Here is a 26,434-nt window from a genome sequence, read left to right as displayed (position 1 = left end):
CAATTGCATGAGATTTATGAGTAAGAAAGTACACCCAACTCATTCTAGTGAAGTCGTCAGTGAAAAGCAAAAAGTATTTGCTATCATTTAATGAAGGAGTTCTCATGGAGCCACAAATGCCAACATAAACCAATTCAAAAGGTTTCTTACCTCTCTATGTCTTTCCAACTGGGAATGATGATTGGTGTTGTTTACCATAAACACACCCTTCACACACATCATTTGTGCAATCAATGGTTGGTAAACCAAATACCATATTTTTCTGATGTAAAAGTTTCAAACCATTAAAATAAAAATGTCCATACCTCATATGCCATAACTTAGATTGATCATGAGCATTTGCTATACAAGGGCAGTCATCTATCTTGATTGTTTCAAGTAGAAACATTTTATTTTGAATCATGTTAACTTTTGCAAGAACCACACCATTCTTATTTTTAATTTCACAAACATCATTTTCAAATATAAGAGTGTAGCCTTTTTTAACCAATTGCCTCACACTAAGTAAATTCTAGGCCAGACTAGGAACATAGTACACATCTTAGATGAGTCGTTCTATACCTAATTTTGTTTTGATAGTAACTGCTCCATTGTCATTGACATCCACTTTATTATTGTCTCTGAGCGCACATTCAGTTTCACCATCTCATCAATGTTTTTGAAAGGACTCTCATCACCAGTCATATGGTTACTGCAACCACTGTCTACAAACGACATTTTACCTTTTCAACTATTAGCATTCATACATGTAAGAAACAAATTTTCATTTTTATCTGCAAAATTTGCTTGTTGCTTTGCCTTTTCAAAATATTTGGCTTCAATATGACCAAACTTCTTATAAAAATAACATTGCTTTCCTCTAAAATTTTGATTTTGATTACCTTTTTTTGTTGCATCACTCTTTTAAAAAGTATCATACGATCTTCTTTGACCTCTACCTCATCCACGAGTGGTTCTTCTAAAACCTCCTAGCGACCTCTTCCTTCACTCCTTTGATCACCATTGTTATTCTTTTATTTTGAAATTTCTATCTTAGTTTGAAAAGCCCGCTCCACCATTTTTTCTGATGACATGTTTATATGTTGTTCATGCGCTAAAAGAGACCACATTAGTTCATCAATAGAGTACGCAGACAAGTCCTTGGACTCTTCAATCACAGTAACAACATGGTCAAATTTAAAAGGGAGACTCCTCAAAACTTTTTCAACCACCTTTTGATCATTTATGATCTCACCAAAAGTTTTCATTTGATTCACAATAGTAGAGAGCCTAGAAAAGAAATTTTGAATAGACTCACTGGTTTTTATAGAAAATGTCTAAAACTCTTTTCGTAAAGTTTAAAGTTTAACCGTTGTGATCTTCTTATCCCTATGAAAATTTGCCTCAAAAGTAGCCAAGCTTCTTTTGACTTTTTAGCATCAACAATTGTTGGAAAGATGGTCTCGGACATAGCCTGCTGTAATACAAACAATGCATTTGCGTCCTTCCTTTGAGCTTCTTTTGCATCAGTTTTTTTGGCTGATTTGTATGTTGCCTTAGTTTCTTCAACATTTGTATAACCATTCTCAAGCAACTTCCAAGGTCTTGTGAGATGAAAAATGTTTTCATTTTAACACTCCAAAATTTATAGTTCTCACCATTAAAAATTGACACTAACGATTGGGATCAGTTGAGGGCATTGGAGTTATTTGTCATACCAATTTGCAACCTTATTTCACTTAGAGGTCATCTTTTCAAACTCTGAGTCTATAGAAACTCCTTGCTTCAGCAATGTTCTCTCACTACATTTTGTAACGCCCAGTTTTGATTGTAACCAGGCTCTGATACCACAATTTGTAGGGTATTTCTATAATAGAACAGAACAAAAAACAAAACAAGAAAGTATAAAATGTAGCAGAACCAAAAATAAAATTGCAAGAGTTTTAAACTTTAACTATTTTCACCTCTTTCATTCATAACGTACGTGAAAACATATTTAAAAAGAAAACAATACAAAAATAGGAACAATAACTACTCTACTACCCACTCACAAAACCCACTATATTCGGTTTTAACTCCCTTAAAAAACAAACTCCAACTTTTGAGGACTCTAGCTTGATGTGAGCATAGGACGCAACTGATTTAGATGCAGCTCTTAATAATTACTACGACCATTACTCGAGCATTTAACTAACATCCACGTGAACATAGGATGCTCTCATCCACTATGTCCATTACTTGAACATTAACCAACAAGCTTAGCTTGTGTTTGGCTCATAAAGAGCTCATGAAATAAGTTTGGGATGCCAAACACAAACAACAAGCATTCAATCGGGTAAACTCATATAGGTTCGTTACTTAGTAAGAAAAAATATTTTATATCATAGAGTACATATGGTTGAAGTGTTTGGCTGGAAAGTGATAAGTTTTGAATTCAAACCAATGGGTCAGTAAGTTTAGAGTTTGAATTCTATTATTTTCTTTATTAAAAAAAATGCCTATTTTTTTAACCTTGTAAAAAAAAAAATTTTATAAATGTGTCAGCTCAAACTCGGCTCATTTAGCTCCAAATGTCCCTAGCTTGAACACCCCTTTGGTTCCTTTAGCTCATTTTCCAGCACTACATCTGGGACCAAAAATTACATTATTCCCTAAAATTTCTTTTTTTCTGAGAAATATCAGTACTCCATGGATTATTCTGTGTTCTGTCGATACGCTTGTAATTCATCATAAAAGAATATGCATGTTAATATCATTGCTTTGTACAAGTTGTAAATTTATTAAGATATGCATAACTTTTAGTTTTCTAATTTTTTTATTAGATGGTTATTCCTTGATATCACGTGTTGGATTCTCAATTATCCAAGGCTAAAGTTTTTTGCATATTAAACCCTTTCTAAAATGTATAAAGGTTTTGTCTGGTGTGCCATGATTCATTGGCAGTGGTTCTTCTGTGTATCACTTTACCATTGCATTTGCAGCTCTACTACTACTATTTGGTTGTTCAAAATAATAGGTTGGTAAACAAGCGGAATCAGCAGGGTCTTGTGTCAAGCTAAACGCCGAGGATCAAATTTGTGCAAGGATCAAATCTATTGACGCATGGGGGTTGTTGATGCTTTGTCATGGTTGGGGCACGAAAGGTTGGGTGGTTGTGTCCTTAACATGGAGATTTACCCTGGCAGGGAGGCAGGCCCATTAAGTGACTTGGGTTAGGTTTTCCTTCTTCATAAAAAATTCAAGCATGAGTGTTCAAGCTCGGCTTATTTTTATGATGACTCGAGCCTATGACAAGCCTGACCTAAATGAGCTTGGTTCCTTTCAGAAAAAAATACACTACTTTAAAATTGAAAGTAAATGATTTTGACCTCTAGACATAACAAACATTGCTCAAGTTGGCCTGCTAACAAAGAAAATATATTAATTAATATTGAAAGAGAGAGGGAAAGAGAGAGAATACAGACAACCATACATAGAGAGGAATTGAAAAGCGAGAGAGATAGAACATGGGAGAGAGAATTTAGGTGCTTGTGCGTCTCCATAGAGCATGGGAAAATCATTGTGTGTCTCATTATCGATGAGTCGGCTTGTCAAGCAGCACATGAGAAGGCCCCTAAGAGTTATACTGATGTTGTTTGGGCAGGAAATGCACCTTGGGCCAGGCTGATCGGGTGGAAGGAGATTTTTCTTAATTTGAGGAACAAGCAAAACATTCTTTAAAGCAAAAGATTTATATATCCTTAGAACAAAGATTTATTGTACCTATAGTAAATATAGAAAGATTAATGGTCCCTTGATATTCTATCTTTTTTGTCATATCATCTCTTTCTGATATGATGAATTGTTTATGTATCTAGGTATCAATTAGAGTTTTCTACTAATGATATGTTCATAGCAATGACAAACCCCTTAGGAATATCCCAACATTGCCTAATAGTATGATTTTTATGATGACAAAACTGGCAGATGACCCCTTGTTGATTGGGGTTTCCTTTATCCTACCCACAATTGCCTCTACCTTCATTATTTCCCGTAGAAAATCCATGATCACAATGGCCAATGTTTCTGAAGTTTCTACCTCGACCTCTTTCACCTTTGAATTGTCGAGAGAGACCTTGGCCATGACCTTTCTTATTGTGCAAAAAAGACAGTGTCAGAGGTGTCTTGAAAAGATTGTTGATTCATCAACTAGATCATCTTCTTTTAATTTAATAATATATCATATAACCCATAAAATGAAGATAACTTCTCAAGAGTAGTCACAATGTTAACAAAACTTTTATATTCATGCATAAGCACATTCAAAGTATAATGCACTAGGTCAACATCAAAAATCACATCATTAAATGCACTTAGAGAGTCAACAAGATATTTAATGTGATTTAAATATTTGATCATAGTTTTATCCCCTTTACTAACATCCTGAAGATCTTTATTCATTTGCATGATTCAAAAACTTAATTGAGATGCATATTCTTTCTCAAGAGCAGCTCATGCTTCCCTGCTACTAAAAATCTTTGAAATTTGACTGAACACATTGTCAGTTGTCATGGCCTTAATTTAGCATAGGCCTAATTGGTTAGGCCTTTTCAACATAAGATATTTAGGATTTATAGAATAAGTTTTACCTTCCTTAACCGCACTTAAGTATTAGTCGAGGAAAAAAGACAACTCATCAACAAATTTAATTAAATCTTAGTTGAACATGAGCGATTCAATTTGTAATCACCATAATAAATAATTGTTACGATCAAACTTTATAAGGATTAGGCTCGAAAATGTGTTCCACTAGATCAACGAATTCAAAAATAAGGATGAAGATTATGAACTCATGATGATCCAATAAACACCAGCTCTATCAAGAGCATACAGAATTCGAAAAACTCAAAAAACCACTTAATTGATTCCTCAAAACAAACCAACAAGTTAACGTGCAAAAAACACACTTGCACCAACACTACTATCACTCAAACATCTATTTTCTCAGGTCACATATGACACATCACCCAAAACTAATCTTGCACACTGACTACAAAAAACAACAATAGAATACGCACGATGATCAAAATTGCTTACCCTACAGTTCTTGAACAATATGTCAGTCGATCCTCACATTGCAGTTGAACACTCTTGACCTGATCTGCTCTTTATTGGATCAAGGATCAAGGATCATGGCTCTGATACCATGATAAAGAACCAGATATGATGTTGGATTAGATTTAAACACACATGAAAATGCAAGATCTAGAATGCATATACTCAATTTTTATATGGCTTGCCTGGGACTGTGCCTACATCCGCGGTAAACTCTCTCTCTCTCTCTCTCTCTCTCTCTCTCTCTCTCTCTCTCTCTCTCTCTCTATATATATATATATATATATATATATATATATATATATATATGAGTTTTTCAAATTTTTTATTTTGTTTTCAAATTCTAACGGTACATATGTGATTTATGTTCAATTCCAAAACATGGGTGGTTTTTATAATGCTCGAAAAAACAATGGTCCAAGATCTTTGTAAAATTTTGAAGCTCTAAATATTAGTTTTTTCATCAAAAACACATGATCTAGGTGTGAAATCCTCGTAAATCAACCATGACCAACACATTTATGGGGTCGAAGCTGTGAGAAGATGCCGAAAGAGCAGAAAAGCCCATTAACCATGTTTCATTTAGCATATTTCATTTAGCACGTACCCATTATTCTCTCTCTCTCTCTCTCTCTCTATATATATATATATATATATTCAGTGATTTTCTAGAGAGAGAAAGAGGTTTATATTTCTAACCACTTAACCAAGTACAATAGGAAATAAAGATTTTAGTATTTTCTTATTCCAAGACTTCTCGGTAGAAAGTTTTCTAATCATACAAGACTTCCCATTACAATTACATACCTTCATTATAAGATTACAAACTTTCTTTATTATGGAATAACTTGTTTTAGAACTTCTTTCTAAACTTGGACTCCCAAAAATGTGTGGGCTTTTAATTCTTGAACCAAGACCTTCCAAAACATGTTCTTCATTACCTTCTTCATTAAGAGTAGGTGGTGTGGCATGAACGCAATGCAAAGATTTTTTAGGGTCAGTTTGCCTCATCTGGCAGCTTCTAACTAGTGTCTTTCATTTGACCACCATCAAGTGGTCGGGCATGGATTTTCTATTGCTTAGACCTCTTTTTGGTCAGTTCCCTGGCCAGCTATGTAGAATGTAGATTGATGATTGAACTCTCATCGACCTTAACCTGTCGCTTTGTATTTTTGGAACCGGCTTTGCTCTTAATAAATGGTTTTTATTCTCTCAATAAAAAAAGGTGGGAATAAAGCCAATTCGAGGTGAAAGTGAACCTTTTTCATGCTTAAGGTGAATATGAATGACCAAGTGGGAAAGGGCATGTGGGTAGGGATGGCACCGGATTAGGGAGAAGTGAGAATCCATCTGAACCCACCCCCACTCCGCTTGGGGTGGGGATGGAGGACATGAAATGAGGAATGGATCGGGGATAGAGGTGAAAATAAAAACATGTACGAGGATGGAGGCAGAGATGGACTCACACTTTCTTCCGCCCTGCCCTGTGTCGTCTCTGACCGTTAGTTATTTAATAAAATTACATATAACTCCTATATATATTTTTAATACTAAAATTTTAACCTTAAAGCCTAAAATGACTCTTTCAGATGTGGTTGGTCCAACCTCCTAAAAGTCGCTTCCTCCCATCAAGTGTAACAAATGTAAAACAACAAGTAAATGAAAGCAAGTGCTAGCAAGGGTTTTTCCTTCTTTGTGGTTAAACCTCAAGGGCAATAACATTTATTTGTTAAAAAAACAACCAATGTTTCAATGTTATATCTTTCTTGAAGGGGGGGGGGGAGAAGTGGGGGAGTACTCATGAGTTTTACACTAAAGGCGTCTAGAACATAACCCCGTCAATGTTGCACATTGATTTAAAGTATGGGGGGTTCCTTTCCTGATTTATAATATATATATATATATATATATATATATATATATAGTTTTTTTAAAAATTTATTATACATATGTGATAGACATGCTTGATTTTATAGGAATCAACTCTTGAAACTTTAGATTGTGACACAAGGAATGGCTTTTATAAGGTTTAAAAAATCGACAACTGAAAATTTTCGTAAATCTTTCAGGCTCCACATATTTTTTCATCAAAAAAACATGATTTGACGGTTGATTCTTAGTAAACCGATGTCGAACATATCTATTGGGTCTGAATTATGAAATAAGCATCAAAAACCCCAAAAAACCTATTTAGCATGCTTCTATCACTATATATATATATAATTGTCCAACCAAAAGAAGGTCCAAAATCTACAATAGATGATAATCAATGGCGTTCATTCTCTAATGATTGAGTTTTCATTGATTTGCTGACTTTACATATTGAATTTTTATTATTCATTTAGTGTGTGATATGTTTTGGATTATGATTTTTTGATGTTTAGATGTATGAATTGTATTGTAAAGTTTTAAATGCATTATGAGCCATCAATTTTTCACGTTTTCAAAAACATGTTTATATGTCGTAAAGAAAAACATCCCAAAAATGTCCAAAATCTACAACCAATGATGATCATCATTGGATGTAGAAAAAACATTAAAATTCAAATTTTTAAAACAAAATCATGAAAACTCTTAAAAAAACTAGAAAAAATTTTTAAAATTCAAAGAAAAATCCTTGAAAATATTAAAAAAAATCAAATCAAGTAAAATTCCCTCTTTGGATCATCAAAATTCAAAATAATGATTTTAAAAAAAACATTAGAATTGAACATTTAAAAAAAAAAAACTTTCATGGGTCACAAAGAAAATCCTTAAAAAATCAACCAAAATCTTGAAAAGTCAAGGCAAATTAGTCCTAAGGGTTACGTGTATCATGGTGATGAACAAGGCATGCACAATGTATAGATCTGAACCTAAGAGAATGAGGTTTGATTTCAGGCTCGAGGTAAGTACTTTGCTAAGTATTTGGCTCAAAGGATTGTGCCATGAATCGGGGAGGATGGTAGAACTTCACCCCCAAGACACGTGGCACCATTCCATGGGCTCCAAGTCTGAGATTTGCTTTCCAGGAAAGCAGATCAAATGGCATGTCAAAACATGTTTGGTTCTGATAGGAGTGTGACTTGTAAACTTCACTAAGTTGATGAGACGTCCTGAGTTCGAAATCCACAAGGGCGTCCTTTGCCACAATTTTGAAGTTGTGTCTACTCTTCTAATGTGTAGGGAGACCTTTACCAACCCAAAGCCATCCAATGTATGGTCAGTGGTGATTGACTTTTCCTTGGCCTAGCAAAAAAAACACGCACGACACAAGTTTTGTCTGTGTTTTGGCATCTCTGTCCTTCATGCACATCTATGGGGCCTCTAAGATAAATGTGTTGACCCTGATTTCACATGAAAATGAGGTTGGTCCAACCCCATGAAAGTCCCTTCCTCCCCGTCGAAGCAGGTTATATGTTCCCTGACGGAACATGCAGGTGCGTGTTCTTGGGTCTGAATGAGCGCCACGTATGTAAGCACATGGGTCTCGTTTCTCCGTGTGTGTTCGCATCAATTAGCATTGGAGTCCAGTGTGTTTGCAAAGACTTAAGTACCCTTTTTTCCATTAGCGCTATAAAACAATGTTTCGAGTAAAGGACAAAAATATCCTCCCAACAGAAAGGGTTAAAATCATCATAATTTTCGCCCTAAGGAGTAAACTCCTCTGCTTTAACAGGAGCTCCTCGTAATATGTCGTCCTAAACGTTCTGGATCACCCTTTGATGATGCACCATCTACTGTAACAGGAGCTCCCTTTGACGACACACCCTTTGCCATCATCTGCTACCGTCAGAGCACCCTTTGTCGTCGTTTGCTATCGTCGGAGCACCCTTTACCGTTGTCTGCTGCTGTCGGAGTACCCTTTGTCATTGCCATCATCTATTATCGCTGGATCACCCTTTGTCGTTATCTGTTTGTGAGAAATAGTTGAACTAACAAAGGAATCAGCATTTTGTCTATTATTCATCATAATGCCAAGGTGCAAGCGTCAAACTGAGTAGATAGAGAAGAGTGATTTATAGCAGAGATAATGGTAGCAGCGTCGAACTGAGTAGAGTAGCGATTTACAGTAGAAATCAGATAAGCGAGTAGCGATTAACAATAAAAATTAGATCAGAGAGTAGCAATTTACATTAAAAATCAGATAAGATAGTAGCGATTTACATTATAAATCAGATCAGAAGGTAGCAATTTACAGTAGAAATCAGATAAGAGAGTAGCGATTTGCATTAGAAATCAGATAAGAAAGTAGTGATTTACAGTAAAAAACAGATAAGAAAGTAGCGATTTATAGTAGAAATCAGATGAGAGAGTAGCGATTTACAATAAAAATCAGATCAGAAAGTAGCGATTTATAGTAGAAATCAGATCAAAGAGTAGTGATTTACAGTAGAAATCAGATAAGAGAGTAGCAATTTACAATATAAATCAAATCAGATAGTAGCGATTTACAGTAGAAATCAGATCAAAGAGTAGCGATTTATAGTATAAATCAGATAAGAGAGTAGCGATTTACAATAGAAATCAAATCAGAGAGTAGTGATTTACAGTAGAAATCAGATCAGAGAGTAGCGATTTACAATATAAATCAAATTAGAGAGTAGCGATTTACAATACAAATCAAATTTTTATTGTAAATCGCAACTCTCTTATCTAATTTCTATTGTAAATCGCTACTCTCTGATCAGATTTGTACTATAAATCGCTACTCTCTGATATGATTTGTACTATAAATCGCTACTCTCTGATTTTATTTATACTGTAAATCGTTACTCTCTAGTTTGATTTCTACTGTAAATCGTTACTCTCTTATTTGATTTCTACTATAAATCGCTACTCTCTGATCTGATTTTTATTGTAAATCGCTACTCTCTGATCTGATTTCTATACAAGGCAGTGTTAGGAAACGTTCAAGCAAGAAAACGAAAAAACAAGAACAATCAAACCACAAAAAAGAGGGACACAGATTTACATGGAAAAAATCTCCCCTCAAACTAGAGAGTAAAAAAAACCACAACCACCTAGAGAGAAATCTTATTGCTCTTTTCAACAGTTACAAGAGAGAAAGAAAAGAAAGAATTTATACAAGGCAAGGAAGAAAAAATTGTTCTTGGGGGCGTTGCCCCACAGAGACCCCCGCCCGCTGACCGCACAGCGGGACCCACATCGAGGGGAACCTCCGGACCCCCCCCCCTTTGTAAGGAAAAAAACTATGAATCAGGCTCTACAACTTATTAAGCAGGAACGAGAAGGCGGTCATGTGTTGTAACACAAGCTAAAAACAAAAGCAGAACATGCAAATCTATTAACGAGGAGCAGGAAGACATTTTTGTCCAACACATATCTATCTTACAGGAGGGCATTTCTGCCAAGAACATATCTACCTTTTTATATGTTATTTTATTATAAAGTCATCATGGGCAACATTGGCATATGAATTATCGTGGGTCCCAAGATATTCCTCCGTACACATTGGAACATGCGAATTTGTGTTCTAGGGAGAACACACAACAATATCAAATGTAAAACAAGAAGTAAATGCTAGAAAGTAGAAAGCAAGTGTTAGCCGAGAGTTTTCCTTCTTTGTGGTTGAACCTCAAGGGTCCTGAATAGCATTTATCTTTTTAAAAAATAACCAATGTTCCAATGTTATATGTAAGGGAAAACTTTCTTGGAAAGGGGCAAGTGGGGGAATAAATCATGAGTTTTACACTAAAGGCGGCTAGAACATAACCCTGTCAATGTTGCACATTGATTTAAAGTATGGGTGGTTTCTTTCTTGATATATATATATAGTATTTTTTTATTTTTTATTGTACATATGTGATAGACATGCTTGATTTTATAGGGATCAACTTTTGAAACTTTAGATTGCGACACAAGAAATGGCTTTTATAAAGTTTGAAAAATCGACAGCTAAAAATTTTCGTAAATCTTTTAGGCTCCAAATATTTTTTTTCACCAAAAAAACATGATTTGAGTGTTGATTCTTAGTAAATCAATGTCAAATGTATCTATTGGGTCAAAATTGCAAAATAAGCATAGAAAAAACCAAAAAAACTATTTAGCGTGCTTCTATCACACACACACACACACACACTATATATATATATATATATATATATATATATATATATATATATATATATATATATATATATATATATATATATATATATATATATATATATATATATGGAACGAGGACCATTCAACCAAAGGAAGGTCCAAAATCTACTACTCATGATAATCAATGGTGTTTCTTCTCTAATGATTGAGTTTTCATCGATCGACCAACTTTACATATTGGATTTTTATTATTCATTTAGTGAGTGACATGTTTTGGATTATGAATTTTTGATGTTAAGATGTGTTTTTAATGTGCTAAAAATCTTCACAATATTTTGTATTGTAAAGTTTAAAGTGCATTGTGAGCCATCAATTTTTCACGTTTTGATAAACATGTTTATATGTGGTAAACGATAACATCCCAAAAAGGTCCAAAATCTACAACCGATGATGATTATCATTGGTTGTAGAAAAAACATTAAAATTCAAAATTTCAGAAGAAAATAATGAAAAATATGGAAAAAATTAAAAAATTCAAAGAAAAATCCTTAAAATTCAAGAGTACATGATTCATCTAAAATCATTGAAAATATTTTTTTTTAAATCAAATCAAGTAAAATGCCCTCTTTAAATCATCAAAATTCAAAATAATGATTTAAAAAAAAACATTAAAAAAAAACTATCATAGGTCTCAGAGAAAATCCTTAAAAAAATCACCAAAAATCTTGAAAAGTCAAGGCAAATTAATGAACTATGTCAAACAAGGCATGCACAATGTATAGATCCGAACCTAAGAGAATGAGGTTTGATTCAGGGCTCGAGGTAAGTACTTTGCTAAGTATTCGGCTCAAAGGACTGTGCCATGCATCGGTAGGGCTCTACCCTCAGGACACGTGGCACCATGGGCTCCAAGTCTGAGATTTGCTTTCCAGGAAAGTAGATCAAATGGCATGCCAAAACACGTTTGGTTCTGGTAGGAGTGCGACTTGTGAACGTCACTTAGTTGATGGGACGTCTTGAGTTCGAAACCCACCGGGAGCGTCCTTTGCCACAATTTTGAAGCTGTGTACTCTTCCAATGTGCAGGGACATTGGTCGGTGGTGAGAGACTTTTTCTTGGCCTAGCAAAAAAAAACACGCACGTGGGCACAAGTTGTGTCCCTGTTTTGGCATCTCCGTCCTTCATGCACATCTTAGAAAGGAGTCAGGTTCGGGTGCAATCATATGGCACAAAATTTGTGCATTAAGCATGATTGCCCTCCATCAGGCCTTGGGCCTCACAACTGACAGGCCTGTCCCCAAAGATGTAAGGTCATCAGCTGCCTAATGCACAAATATTTGTGCAATCAAATTGCACCTGATCTTTTCACCTTGGAAAGATACTAATATTCGTTCTTTTCACCATACACATTGTAAAACAAATAATTGGAATCAGGTGATATGTCATAATACCAAATTTTTTATGTTTTGAAATACCCACCGTCTGTGACCTTCATCACCCCCATTGGTTGCGTAAACAGTGGGGTCCACCAAAAAACATTGATGTCTTCATTAACAAAGATGAAGGCCTGCCATGCCACCATTTGAATGGACAGTGATGATTTGAAAACACAAAACACTTGTGTTTTGGCATGTCATACAAGTCAATATTTTCATTGCATCTAATTTTTATATCTTCATCAGTTATTGCTCAGAAGCTTTCAAAAATCATCTTGTAGTTTTTGGAATCTCTGTCTGTAATACCAATGGTACGTTTGGTTGCTTGTAGGGGTGCTGTACAAAATGAGATTCACTTTCTAAATCTCATGTTCTCACACAAACGAGATTCATTTTCTAAAACGATTCACTATTTACTTTTTAGGATTGGCTGCTTCTGCAAAAAGAAAAAAACAAATGAGATTCACTTTCTCTAAAGTGTAATCTCATGTGATGGAACCAAACGTACCCAGAATACCAACTGCATAATGTATTTAATTAATTGCCTACCGATAACAAAGTTATGTTTTTGTATTCTTTTACTTGATGGGTATTAGATGCCCAGGTCCCAAAGCAAACAGTTGAACACTCTAAGAAGTGCATTACAATGCAACCAATGACACCCCATCAAAATCTTGCCATGTGAGTCAAGATTCAAACCTCAAACAAGTCATCTAAGTAGAATCCATGTATAAATATCCCTCCTTGCAGATGCTTCTCTCATCACACCAAATACTGAAATACTCATTCCTTTTCACCATGGCTCTCTTCCAACCTTATCATTTCCCCACTTTCTCTCCACAACCACCTCTTTTTCCATCTCCACAGGTGCCACTACCTCATGGCTACACTCACCCACCTCCATACTCACCAGCATCAAAAGCACCGCCACCACCACCATCTCATGCCTTCCCACCACCACCAACTCATTTCCTCCCACAACCACCGCCTCATGTCTTTCCACCACCACCATCTCATGCCTTTCCACCACCGCCTCATGTCTTTCCACCACCACCATCTCATGCCTTCCCACCACCACCACCATCTCATTTCCTCCCACCACCACCACCTTCACCTACTCCTGCACACCATTCCACTGTCATAATAGTGGTGTTTCTCTCGTTGGGAGGGCTCTTCTTCCTTGCATTCCTGTCTCTTGCTCTCTGCTGCTTCATCAAAAAGAGGAAGAAGAAGGTGGAGAAGTCGGAGATAATCAGCATGGAGGAGCACTTCAGAATCCAGGAAGCTGTAGTACCTGGCCACCATGGTGAGGAAACTGTTGTGTTATCCATGGAGGAGGACATCAAGATTGAAGAGAAAATAAAGAAGGATGAGAAAGTTTGTGAAACTAGTGAAGGGTCGATCATCACACATGGGGAGCCTTCTTCTTCACGTAATCATGGTCTGCTTCATTTTCAGCACAAGGGTTGATTAAATTTTAAAAATAAAAATAAATAAAAGAAACTCTTGGATGCCAATAATCTCGTATCCTCTATTGTTTGAGGTATTGGTCCTTATTTGTAATAAGAAAAATAAAATGTTTATGACTTACCATTCTTTGGAAGTGTATTCCTTCATTTAATTTGTCATGCACGTAAATCTTCTATTTTTTATGAAGAAAAAAATCATGCACATAAATCAGACTTCAAAAGTATGCAGTCCAGCCATCTATTAGGGAAGTCTTATATTTCTTTTTTCTATGTTTGAAAAAAAGGAAAAAAAATTATCAATATTGATCTAGACCTGCTGGACCTGGATCCAGATTTGGTTTGTCCTGTGTGGTCCAATGTGAAGCAGAACATGCATAGGTGCAACGTAGATCCAAACCATCCAACAAGTAAAAAGAACAAATTTATGAATCAACAAGTGTCATGGCAACTTTTGGGGACCAGAAATTTCCCAAGGGACAGTCATTGCTAATTGTTGACCAGCATGCTCATCATCATGCTTAAGTCCCTGAGATGGTCCATACAGAGCACCACCACACTGCAAATGCTATTTCACGGTGTTGATTGTTAATTATTAATTAAGGCTTGAAATTGGGAATTAATGCCCCGGATATCTCTTTTGCAACAAATTGCTTGTTATAACTGGCAATTGAATTGGCAGTTGGTGCAAGTTGGTATGTGGTAAGACTGAGCAAATGGGAAAACCATTTTTCATGGGCGAATTACACTGCCAGGAATCTAAGAAGATGATGAACTTGTAAAACTTAATTACCAAGTCCAAACAGAAACTCAGTTTTGTATGATCCACGTTAATTGGGATAAGCTCATGCAGAATGACACTTGTGGTTGTGGGTAGAACCAAGCAAAAGTAGTGCAACGCATCTCTTTAATTTCTCTATGAAGATTGAACGGAATAATGGGTTCTTCCAAGTTTTTTTTTTTCGAATCCAGAAAGATCAAATATTTAGTTCTTCGTCACAGGAATCTTTCAACTTTTCAACATCGTGAAGCTGAGGAAATTACCGCTCCATAACACAATCCCTCAAGAACCTTCCTGTTCCCCTACTCTGAAGGTTGGAGCATTGTGACTTCATACATTCTTGAAATGATAAGGGCTGCCGGCCTGCTGCCAGATACCAAATCTTGTTCCAACATCAACTCATCATGCAAAACACGGAAGCGCTGGCATAGTATCCAGTATTTACTTGTATTAAGCAGTAAATATGTGTACAATTAATGGTTTACAATGTTCGAGGAAACTTTAATGGATCCTGCAAGTTAAATAGTCATTGAACTGCCTCAGCAGGAGATGAGATTGGGGACTTCCAAAGCAGTCATACTCTAGTACTGCCATCGTCGAGGAAGACATGAATACACTGTTTTATTGAATTGTGTAAATTGGAACATTGTGACAATATTCATGGATTTTCACATAGAGCCTTCAGGTGAATATGAAATGGCTGTTCTTTTCAAACTGTTAGCCAGGTATCCATTTTGATGATATCATGATCTTTAAGGCAATTTGGAGAGGCCACAAGAAAGAATCAACCTGAATGTAGCAGTGATGCTAAAAGAATTCAGTGACAAAAAGGTCGGGCTTTTAGAAAATTGACCAACTCGGACATACATTTTATCTAGCTTGAGAACTGAACTAACTTGCTTCCACATCTGATGCAGTTATGGAACTGAGTATCACTGGGATTATTAGTTTATTTACTTAGAAAATTGACTGATTTCAGAGTCATTCAAGGAAACAAGTCACCCTATACCTCCTCCCAGACCTAGACTTTATTCCACAGTCAACCTCTGGTTCATAATTCCATGATGGCATTAAAGCTTAAACTACTGTTGTAATTCTGATACAACCACTAGCTATTAGCATGCTATGGCTCACAACCTGCATCAGTTCCATACTCATCCACCAACACCATCATCATCACTTGGGACATCCCATCTAATACTTCATATATGACCTTTGTCTTTGGATGCGAAACATCACCTTGAACAAACCAATGCACTCTATTTTTAACAGATAACCAACTGTAACCTGGCTCTTTTACTAATCTTAATTCTCTCATTCTTGATCTCATCTTGGAAACACAATCCCATCTGCCTACAGCTGCATATATGTTAGCTAACACCACATAGTTGCTTGAATTTCTTGCTTCCAATTCAAAAAGTGCATTTGCAGAAATTTCTCCAATATCTACATTTTTATATGTTCTACAAGAACTCAACAAGGCTCCCCATACGCTTGCAGTTGGGGCCAAAGGCATACCCTGGATGAAGGCTAAAGCTTCATCAAGTAGCTCATGCCTACCAAAGAGGTCCACCATACAAGCATAATGCTCCACACACGGATCCACCCCATAGTCATGGCTCATGACATTGAAAATTCTTCGACCCTGATCCAACAGGCCAGCATGACTGCAACAAGTAAGAACAGCAGTGAAGGTTCTATAATTGGGTGCAATACCACAAGCAACCATCTCATCAAATAATACCAAGGCCTCTTTCCCTTTCCCATGAATCCCATAGCACGAAATCAATGATGTCCAAGTGACCACATTCCTCCAGGGCATCTCAACAAAAACTTGGTGTGCCTCATGCAAGCACCCACATTTTGCATACATATCGATCAAGGCATTACCAACTGCAATGTCTGGAAAGAACGCAAGCTTCAGAGCACTTCCATGGACTCCCTTACCAACTCTCAGTTCTCCTTCTTGCCCACACGAGGTCAGTATGCTTGGAACAGTCATCACATCCATTCTCACCCCATCTCTCTGCATTTCACAAAACATCCTCAAAGCTTCATTCCCATACCCAGCTCTCCCAAACCCAGAAATAACCACGTTCCAAGCAACAACATCTCTGTGAGACATTTCATCAAACACTTGTCTAGCGTCAAACAAACTTCCACATCTTGCATACGTATCCACAAGCCCACTACAGACGACTACATTGTCGTGATACCCAGATACAATCACACAACCATGAAGCTTCCTGCCCGACAACAAATCATTCATTCCAGAGCACGCCTTGAGAATGTTTGGGATTGTGTAGTGATCTGGATGAAAGCCCATCTTCCGAAACTCATTAAAGATGCATAGAGCTTCACTCCACAGCGAATTTTGGGCGTAAGAAGCAATCATGATGTTCCACGAGTGCATATTTCTGCGGGGCATATCGTCGAACACTTTGCGCACGTCTCCTAAACACTGGCATCTCGAGTACATCAGCAAGAGATCCGTCGATAAAACCACGTCCGGAAGAAGCCCACCAACCAGAATCTGCGAGTGAGCGACCTTACCTCTCACCAACGACTCGAGAGAGACGCAGCTTCTGACAATAGAAGACAGCGTGGCTGGTGATAGAAGATTTCTTTGAGCCATTTCGTCGAACATTTTGCATTGCTACCGCGATGGGTCAAGCGTTGGAAGAGATGGAAACGCATGCTGTGTAGAGGATCCTACGCAGCATCGGTGTGCTTGGTCCAACAAGTGTCATCAATCTCAAAGATGGACGGTACATAATGCCCATGTTAAGGGCCGTTCATCTAAGATGGAAAATGTGGCAGGGGGGCTAGTGCAGATTGCTGGTGGCTTTAACCAGTGGGCTCCGTAAGGGTTTGGTTGCCAGTGACCCCACCCAGGGTTTACCTAATTACCTCGTATAGGCGGGCGGGCCCAAGTGACCAGTTCTTGGCAAGGTTCCTCTGTTCATCATCATCATTATATATATATATATGATTTAGCGCCATCAAAGACCGCCACTAATTCTTTGTATGAAAAAAACTGTTTTTCGCGGCAGGCATGCATGCATGCATCCAACTAACAGTGGACTAAATGTTCTCATCAGTGTAAACCTTTTCATTCAAATTGACTTCTTTTACCACCGCAGGGTCACCGGCATGGCCAGCGGGGTGGTTATGAAGATGTTGAGTTGAAGACCCTGGATCAAACCCTACCGTAGTTTTCAGAGGTGAGTCATGTAAGACAGGGTGGTCGTGAGTGAGGGCCCACCTGGGGTTTTTCCTCCCTTCGGCAAGGGTTCCTTGTCATTAAAAAAACAAAAAGATATGCAGGCAGGGCACCATTGTTGAAACCTTTAATGCCTACTGCAACCTACTACGGTAATACTCTCGGCTTCAACTTTAGCTTTGTGGCAAGAGACGTGCCATATAGGTATCAAACTCACAACGTCTTTCAATCAAATTGGATGTTTTTAAGCCAACCCACTTAGCGAGGGAGGACTTTTAGTTAAAAAGGCCAAAGAATAGTTCGCTCTGTGCTCACCACATGGCTCAGTTTGTCTGGTAGGAGCTGCTAGTGCACGTGACCTGGGACGTTGAGGGCTTTTAGTTTGCTACTGCAGCTTGGGCCCCCACAAGAGACAAGTTGTATCCCAAAGATAGAAGGTGATGAGGTGCAGCATTACACTAAAGTGTGCAATCACATTACACCTGATCTTCCCTCCCTAGTAGCTCTTAGGGCTAAGCAAATTGCATTTTAGTACTACACAGCACTAAAAAATTAAATTGTGCTTCTTTAAAACCATAATGTTTATCATGCAATTTGATCTCCTGTAAGTTGTAGGAACTTATGAAAAATGGAAATAGATAAACAGCTAATGACTAGGGATGGCAGTGGACCGGGGGAAAGCGGGGCCCCGCCCCACCTCGCCCCATTTGGACCGGGGATAGAGGGCATGAAACGGGGATGAAGGTTAAAATTCATCCCCGTGCGGGGATGGACTGGCACGTTCCCCCGCCCCGCCCCGCCCCATCCCCTTTATATTTTCTCTTATTGTTTACTAACCCTAACTCCCTAAGTTCCTAAATCCTAACCCTGGAGTCGGGCCGTCGCCGACCACCGTTGGCCGACACCATCTCTCCCTCCTTCCATCTCTGTCGCTGCCTCCCCAAGCCTCTCTCTCTCTCACGCATGCGACGGAGGAGAGTTTTTCACAGCACATCACCGTCTTCAATGCCTTGATCTCGATTTGCTGTCATATTGCAGTCCCTCTTTCTTGCTGGAGGACTTGGATTTTTGTCATATTGTTGTTATTCCATCTCTGGTATCCTCTCCCTCTCTCTTTGATGGTTTAATGGGTCTGATGCTAACAGTAGTCATATTTGAAACCCAAATTTGGTCCTTTATGGTTGCCATTGAAGATGATGGATCTGTTTTCATTATTGATTTTCTGTTATGAATATAAATTTTATTGACTTGGTTTTTTTTCCGTAAACTTGAATTGTAAGTGGATAATGCTTTGTGTTTGTCATCATTTTTGCGTATATATCAACAGTGTCTCTATTTTTCTATCAAATTTAGAGGAATGTGACTGTTTGGTTGCCCATTATGAGGATTTTCTATGATTCTACTATCAGTAATCGCATGAAGTGGGTATTCTTGTGAATGGTGATGACTATATGATTTTCTTATAGGGGACGGGGGCGGGACAGGGCGGGGTGGGACGGGGACGGGGACGGGGACGGGGCGGGGGCGGGGATTAGAATGTTGAGACGGGGCGGGGTGGAGGTCCAAAGTCTCCCCCATCACGGGGGTGGACCGGGGATGAAGGTTACATTTTAGAGACGGGGTGGGGGTGGAGACCTTGTCCCCCGCCCCACCCCGGTCCACTGCCATCCCTACTAATGACCACAACATTCTAAAAACAATTTGCTGAGAGAAAGAGATGTTTTACCTACAGTATAACCTTAACAAATGATGTTTATGAGTGGATAATAAATTTTAAAATGTCCTTTCTAAGAGAGAGAGAGATGTTTTGGGGGACCTCAAGTCAAGGATGTTACCAACTGAAGGCCTGTCAATGTGTGGCATATAGTGACAAACGTTTTTATATATAGGCAAAATCTTGTTTTTCAAAAACTCGCAAGAAATTGAAAATTTTTCATAAATCTTACATTTTTTGGCAAAGTCTTGGCAATAAATAAATAAATAAATAAAATATTTTTATAAGAAAATATTAATAAAAAATATTTAAAATAAAAATACATGGTTTTTTTATGATAAATAGCCGTTTAAAACATAAATATCGCATTTAAATTGCAGTATTTATGTTTTTTCATAAATCTTGCAATATTTTAAAAATCTTGAGAGAAATTACATTTTTAAACTTTCAGGCAATTTATCATGATATTATCGCGAGATTTTCATAAATCTCGCAATATTTGTCACTATGATGTGTGGTTGGTGATAAAGTTTTTCCTTAGCTTGGGCCAAAAAAAACTTAAGAATAAAGGTGGTAACCTAGCCAAATGAGCCGAGCTCAAAGTATTCAAGCATGGCTCATTCTTGTGGCACGCCAGATGGAGTTTGAGCTAAACAAGTCAAGTTCCAGCCAGCTTGTTTACAGAAAGAAAGTACTGTTTTAGAGCTTGAAGAAGAAAGATTACAAAAAATTGCATCATTTGAGAGATAGAAGTAATAAGATTTTACCACTATACCTATTTTTTGCAAACCAAATAGTTTGATCATATATTTTACATATATTATATGAAGTAAAATATATCTAAATATATCTTTTACTACTTAATAAGCTCATATGAGTCGAGCTGAGCCGAGTAGCTATTTGTTCATGTTCAGCTTGCTGAGCCAGTGTTACGAGTTTGAACTAACATGAGCCGAGCCACGAGCAGTTCCGTTTGATTCCAGCCCTACTTAAGGATGGATAATAAGTTGAAAATATCCTTTCTCCTCAAAAAAAAAACCTTTCTGATCATAAAAAGATGTTTTAACTACAGGATAACCTTAATGAATGATGCTTAGGAGTGGATAATAAATTAATAATGATTTCTATGAGAGAGAGATGTTTTAATACTTAGAAATGCATAATAAATTAATAATGCATTTTCTATGAGAGAGAGAGAGAGAGAGAAAGATGATAACAATTAATCGACTATTTGAGTTCACATTTTTAATATGCTTGTGCATATTTATCTACTGTTTAAATTGGGCTCATATGAAAGGATTGAAGAAGGACGTGTATCTTAAAATATCTTGCCTAATAATTAAAATAGTTATATCTAAGAAGTGTGTGTATATATATATATATATATATATATATATATATATATATATATATATGGCGCTGACGAAAGGTTATTTAGGAACCATTTTGGTGGGATATACACCTTTATGAGCGTGAGCAACAACTTTTTTTACACCAACGGTGAGGGGAAAACCAATTTAAATTTTGCACCATGCTCTTTAAATTCAAAAAATGACCGTACCTCAAAAATGATGTGTTTTCAAAAATGCCCCATAATTTATCAAATTCGTAGAATTTACAATTTCATAGGTTTCTATTTTTTATGCTTTTACCTCTCGCATGTGAGAATTTTTTATTTTCTCAAGTCATGACGTTAAAATAATGCACCCATAGAACTCGTCAATAGAATCACATCTGAGGTTGTGATATTCTAAAAAAGATTGCAACTCATGACAAGTTTCGCATGATAACCTGCAAAAATCATAAATTTTGCGAAAGTCTGATAATTGCGAACGAGTATCACAAGACACGTTGCAAAAATTCTTTCAAGCGTTTCGAAAGTCCGTACCTTGCAAAATTTTGAAAGAGTATCGCACGATGTATTGCAAAATTACAAAAAATTATGAAATTCAAATATTGTGAAATTTCTTATTCGAAACACACATACATTGTGAAATTACTTTTGCTTATGAAATTTCATCCCATATAAATTATGCTTCGTTACTCAACCCCATTTTTAGCGTCCCTCAAACAATTTTTTTCGCAACCCCAAGCATTCTTGTGGTCCCCAATCCTTCTCACAATCTTTCGATGACAATCAAGCAAATATTTTGGTGGGCAACAACTTTGCGAAAATCACTCATCGATTGTTGTTCATTGGAAAAACCTTGAATTTTGCCCCCACACCCACGAATCTTCTGCAAATATTTCAGTAAAAACCATCGGCAATGACTTCATCGATGTAATTCCTCAATTGGTTTTTTTTTGGTAAGGTTATTACTGACGGTTAAGTTTTTCAGTGAATAGTTTTTCATTGTTGTTTTCCTGATATTTTTTTTAATTGGTTGTATGTATGAGTTACTTCCCTCGGCTCGCTTGTTTTTGCATGTATATTATCCAGTTTAATCGATTTTGGGAGGGGGTAATTATTTTCAGTGTGTAGAACATTACACATGAGTTTCCTTAATTTTTTTTTATTTTTGCATGTATATTATCCAGTTTACTATTGTTATCGTATGAATTAAGTTTTTTATTACGGGATAGTACCAAATAAGATTAAAAACATACAATTTACATGTATCATCATAAAAAAGAAAATAAAAAGACAAATGAGCAATTCGAGTTCTAAGGATTTGATAGTTACATGATGATTTATGAGACACATCTTGACACGTACAATAGGCTTGCCACAACGATAATGAGGGATCTTACTCCAACACCAAAAAACTGATTGTCAAATCCTTTTCAACAAAAATACAACCTCAATGATCTACATCGTAGAAATTTACACTCATCCAAGCAATTTTATACACTTTTAGCAAATCAGCAACTAAAAAGGAATTTCGCAATACAAGTGCGATGAGAATAAGAAATTTCACAATATCAAATTTTCACAAATATTTTGAAATCTCACAATACTTTATCACTACAAGAAATCTGCATATTGGCGACAAATGTTATCTATCGCAAATTCATCGCTAAATTGTTTAGCGATGGATAACATCTGTCGTAATTCCTTGGTCGCTAATTAGCAACAGAACTGATATGGCACTACTTTCGTCACTAATTTGTGATGCATTAGCGAATGCCATGATCCGCCGTGAGTCCGTCACTAAATAAGCATTGATTTGGTTTGCGACAGATACATATCCGCCACAAAAATTTAACGACGAATACGTATCGACCGAGCCCACCTCTGTCCTAGACCTCCACTAGACTCCCAGCCCCTCCACCACCACCATTGTTTTATCCTAGACCTCCACCCAATTCTTTCGATCGAAGCCTGGCTGTGCAGCTCGGCGCCATCGAGCAGCTCATCGAGGCCGCCGGTTTTGTCGAGGCTGGAAACATCACTCTCGCACAGGAGATATTGGCGCGGCTCAATCATATCCTTTCTCCAATGGGGAATCCCCTCCACCATGTTGCCTTCTACTTCAAGGAAGCCTTCCTCCTCTCCCTCTTCGACGGCGACCACCACCATTTCTCCTTCCTCTCTCCCATCAACCTCATCCACAAGATCAACGCCTACAAATCCTTCTCTGAGGTCTCCCCACTCTCCCAATTTGCCAACTTCACGGCGAACCAGGCCCTTGACGGCTTCGACTCGACCCACTTCACGGATTGGCAACGTTGGGCTCGGCTTTGCTTAACAGATGAGAGAAAAAAAATCAAAGGATCGGCGACTCACCAAAAATCCCAAGCATCGGTAGTGGAGGGTTTTGGAAGAAAAGGGGGTCGTCGGAATGACAAGGTAATTGTGTCGAATGGTGGGTCGTCGGAGAGTGGGGGCGGAGAAGGCGAGCAGCGCAGGGGCGATCGACAGAAAAGGAAAGAGAGAGGGAGGAAATTTTTTGCGTCCTAGATGGGCCGTTTTATATTGAAAAGTAGCGACGGATTAGCGAAAAAAATATTATGTCTCAAACGTAGTCGCAAATTAGCGACGGAGTAGCGACAAAAAAATTTGGTTGCTCATCCATCGCGAAGTTGCGACTACATTTGAGACGAAATGTTTTTGGCGCTAATTAGCGACGGATTTTGAGACAGAATTTTTTCATCGCTAATTCCACAACTAATTCTAATTTTAAGAATGACTAGTTTTCTCTAATTAATCTGTCTCAAATTTGCGATAAATTATTTTCGTCATAAATTTTCATCACTAATTAATGTTTTTCTTGCAGTGCATGTGATACTCATTTGCAATTTCACAATCTTTTTTGGAATATTGCAATCTTAGATATGGTTTTATTGACGAGTTCCATGAGAGTATTATTTTAACGTGCAAAAATCAGAAATTCTCACATACAAGGGGTATTCATTCGGCGAATTTGATAAATTACAGGGCATTTTTTGGAAACATGTCATTTTTTCGCACAGTACAGTCGTTTTCCACTTTAAATTGTTATAGCGTTTAAAAGAGACGAAAGAAATAAAAATCATTATACTATCCCTACTACTTTTCTATTGTACAGGAAAGCAAAACTAGTTGATTCATTTCCGGCCTGGATCCAATTTTTTATGCCTAACTAGTTACTGGTTCAAATTCTGGTAGACCTGACCATGTTAGTATTTTATATCTGATTCACATAGATAAACAAATATTGGTCACTCCCAGCTGAACCTCTGTCATAACTAGGGCTGGCCATAGAGCTGAATGAACCGAACTGTTTAAGCTCGGTTCCTTATTTTATTGACGGAAACTAGTTGCTTTTCTTTTTTAATATTTTTCACATTTTGGTGGCACCAGCCCAATCATTTCTTGGCCAGTTGGCCGGAAAATGGCTGGCCATATTTTATTTTATTTTATTTAAGTTCTTTTAGTATTTTGGCATGGCCGGACATTTTCTAGGCAGCCACTGGCCAGGCTGGCCTCGCCTAGCAAGGGCAGCACCAACACAGCCATTTCCCACCTGGTGGCTGGCTGGAAAATGCACAGCCATGGTTTCTTTCTTTTTATTTAGTTTTTGAGCTAGCTGGCATTTTCTGGCCAGCCATCGGTCAAAAAATGACCTGACAGGTGTCACCCTCACTGGGTGACATTAGCCTGGCCATAGCTGGCAAAAATATGGCCGGTTTTATTGTCTTTTTTTTTAGTTTTTGATGACCAAAAACCTAAAAAAACAAAATTTGGTTAACCTAAACCGTTTTTAGAAAGTTGGTTTTTGGCAAACCAGGTTTTGCCCGTATCATCCAAACAGGGCCTAAGCTTTCTTAATAAAAAGAGGAAAAGAAGCCCCATAATAGGAAATGTCCTCGACATAGATAAAATAATGCAGGCCATGTGCAAACCAATGTCACAAATAGGGGTGTGACGGTTCAGGTTTGGTTTGGATCTTGGTGGAACCAGACTCAGAACTTATTTGAGATTATGGTACCTTGTTCGGACCCGGGTCCAATTGAACCCGCCATAAGAGAAACTGTACCCAGATCCTATAAGGATTACATGAACCAGACCCGAACCATACCCAGTAAAATAATATTTTTTTATCTTTTTTATATTAAAAATTGCAGATCTAAATCGAAACTCAGGACAGGCCCGGGTTTGGCATGAAATTTCATAAAACATGCCTCGGTCCATATATTAATCGGACCTTTCGGCTCCAGGTCAAACCCGACCCATTGACACCCCTAGTCACAAATATCACTGATATTTTGAGAATATCCTGATTTTTATTATTGCATTTTCAAAAGCCATGTAATAACCAAAAAAAAACTATATCTTCAACATTTCACCTACTTTGGCACATTTTTTTAGCATGATATTAGCATGATAAAAACAGGTTTCGTAATATGTTTATCTATACCATTTATATTTTTAAGGGAAATTTTCAACTACCCCCAAACTTTTGGGTCTAATTCATGAGCACACCTAAAGTTTGAGAGTTTGCAAATTCTCATCAAAGTTTTACTTAGGTTAATCAAATTCCCCAATCATGAATTAAGTTGGGTTGTTCTTAGGTTAACACTAACTCATGTTTTAAAGTTAGCATTTTACCCTTATATTGTGAAATAAATTACTAATTTACCACCAAAGTTTTACTTAGGTTAATCGAATTCCCCAATCATGAATTAAGTTGGGTTGTTCTTAGGTTAACACTAACTCATGTTTTAAAGTTATCATTTTACCCTTACATTTTGAGATAAATTACTAATTTACCTTTATTCTAGAACAATTGCAATGATACTCTAACTCTTGTCCTCCCTAATATAAAATAAAACACTAGTCACTACACCAAATAACCATTTATTTAAAAAAATTAGAAAAAAATTATATAACCATGTTTAAATTCCAGCAAGTCAATCAATCCAATAATGACCCAACGGGCTGTGTTTGGTACGCATGAAGTTTCAAGTTTCCAAATGCAGACTTGGTTGTGCTATCAATGAGACAGCTCATTGTAATGTTGATTGGCTTTAGGGCTGTCAAAGGGTTGAGTACCCAACCAATCAAGGTACACCCGAACCCGACCAAATAATAATTTTTCATGTTCAGGTTTTTGTAGGTCAATAAAATGGAATCTCAAATTCAGACCCGCATAATTTCATAAATTTATTTTTATTAAAAATACAAATAAAATACTCGAGTCAGGTCGGATACTCGCAAAAAAATCATATCCCAAACTCCCGCTGCATATTGCTCAAGTTGGGTTCAAG

General features: G+C 37.2%; 1 pseudogene; it reads right to left on the bottom strand.

Annotated features, from left to right (window-relative positions):
• Window positions 1–15,930: 15,930 nt before the first annotated feature.
• On the bottom strand, window positions 15,931–17,442 carry LOC149838220 (putative pentatricopeptide repeat-containing protein At3g11460, mitochondrial pseudogene; annotated as a pseudogene).
• Between the last annotated feature and the right edge of the window lie 8,992 nt (window positions 17,443–26,434).

This window comes from Nuphar pumila, chromosome 5, assembly GCF_984573655.1.
Source record: "Nuphar pumila chromosome 5, dmNupPumi1.hap1.1, whole genome shotgun sequence".
NCBI lineage: Eukaryota > Viridiplantae > Streptophyta > Magnoliopsida > Nymphaeales > Nymphaeaceae > Nuphar > Nuphar pumila.
Note: the sequence above shows the minus strand (reverse complement) of the source record. Positions and strands in the feature narration are given on the sequence as shown.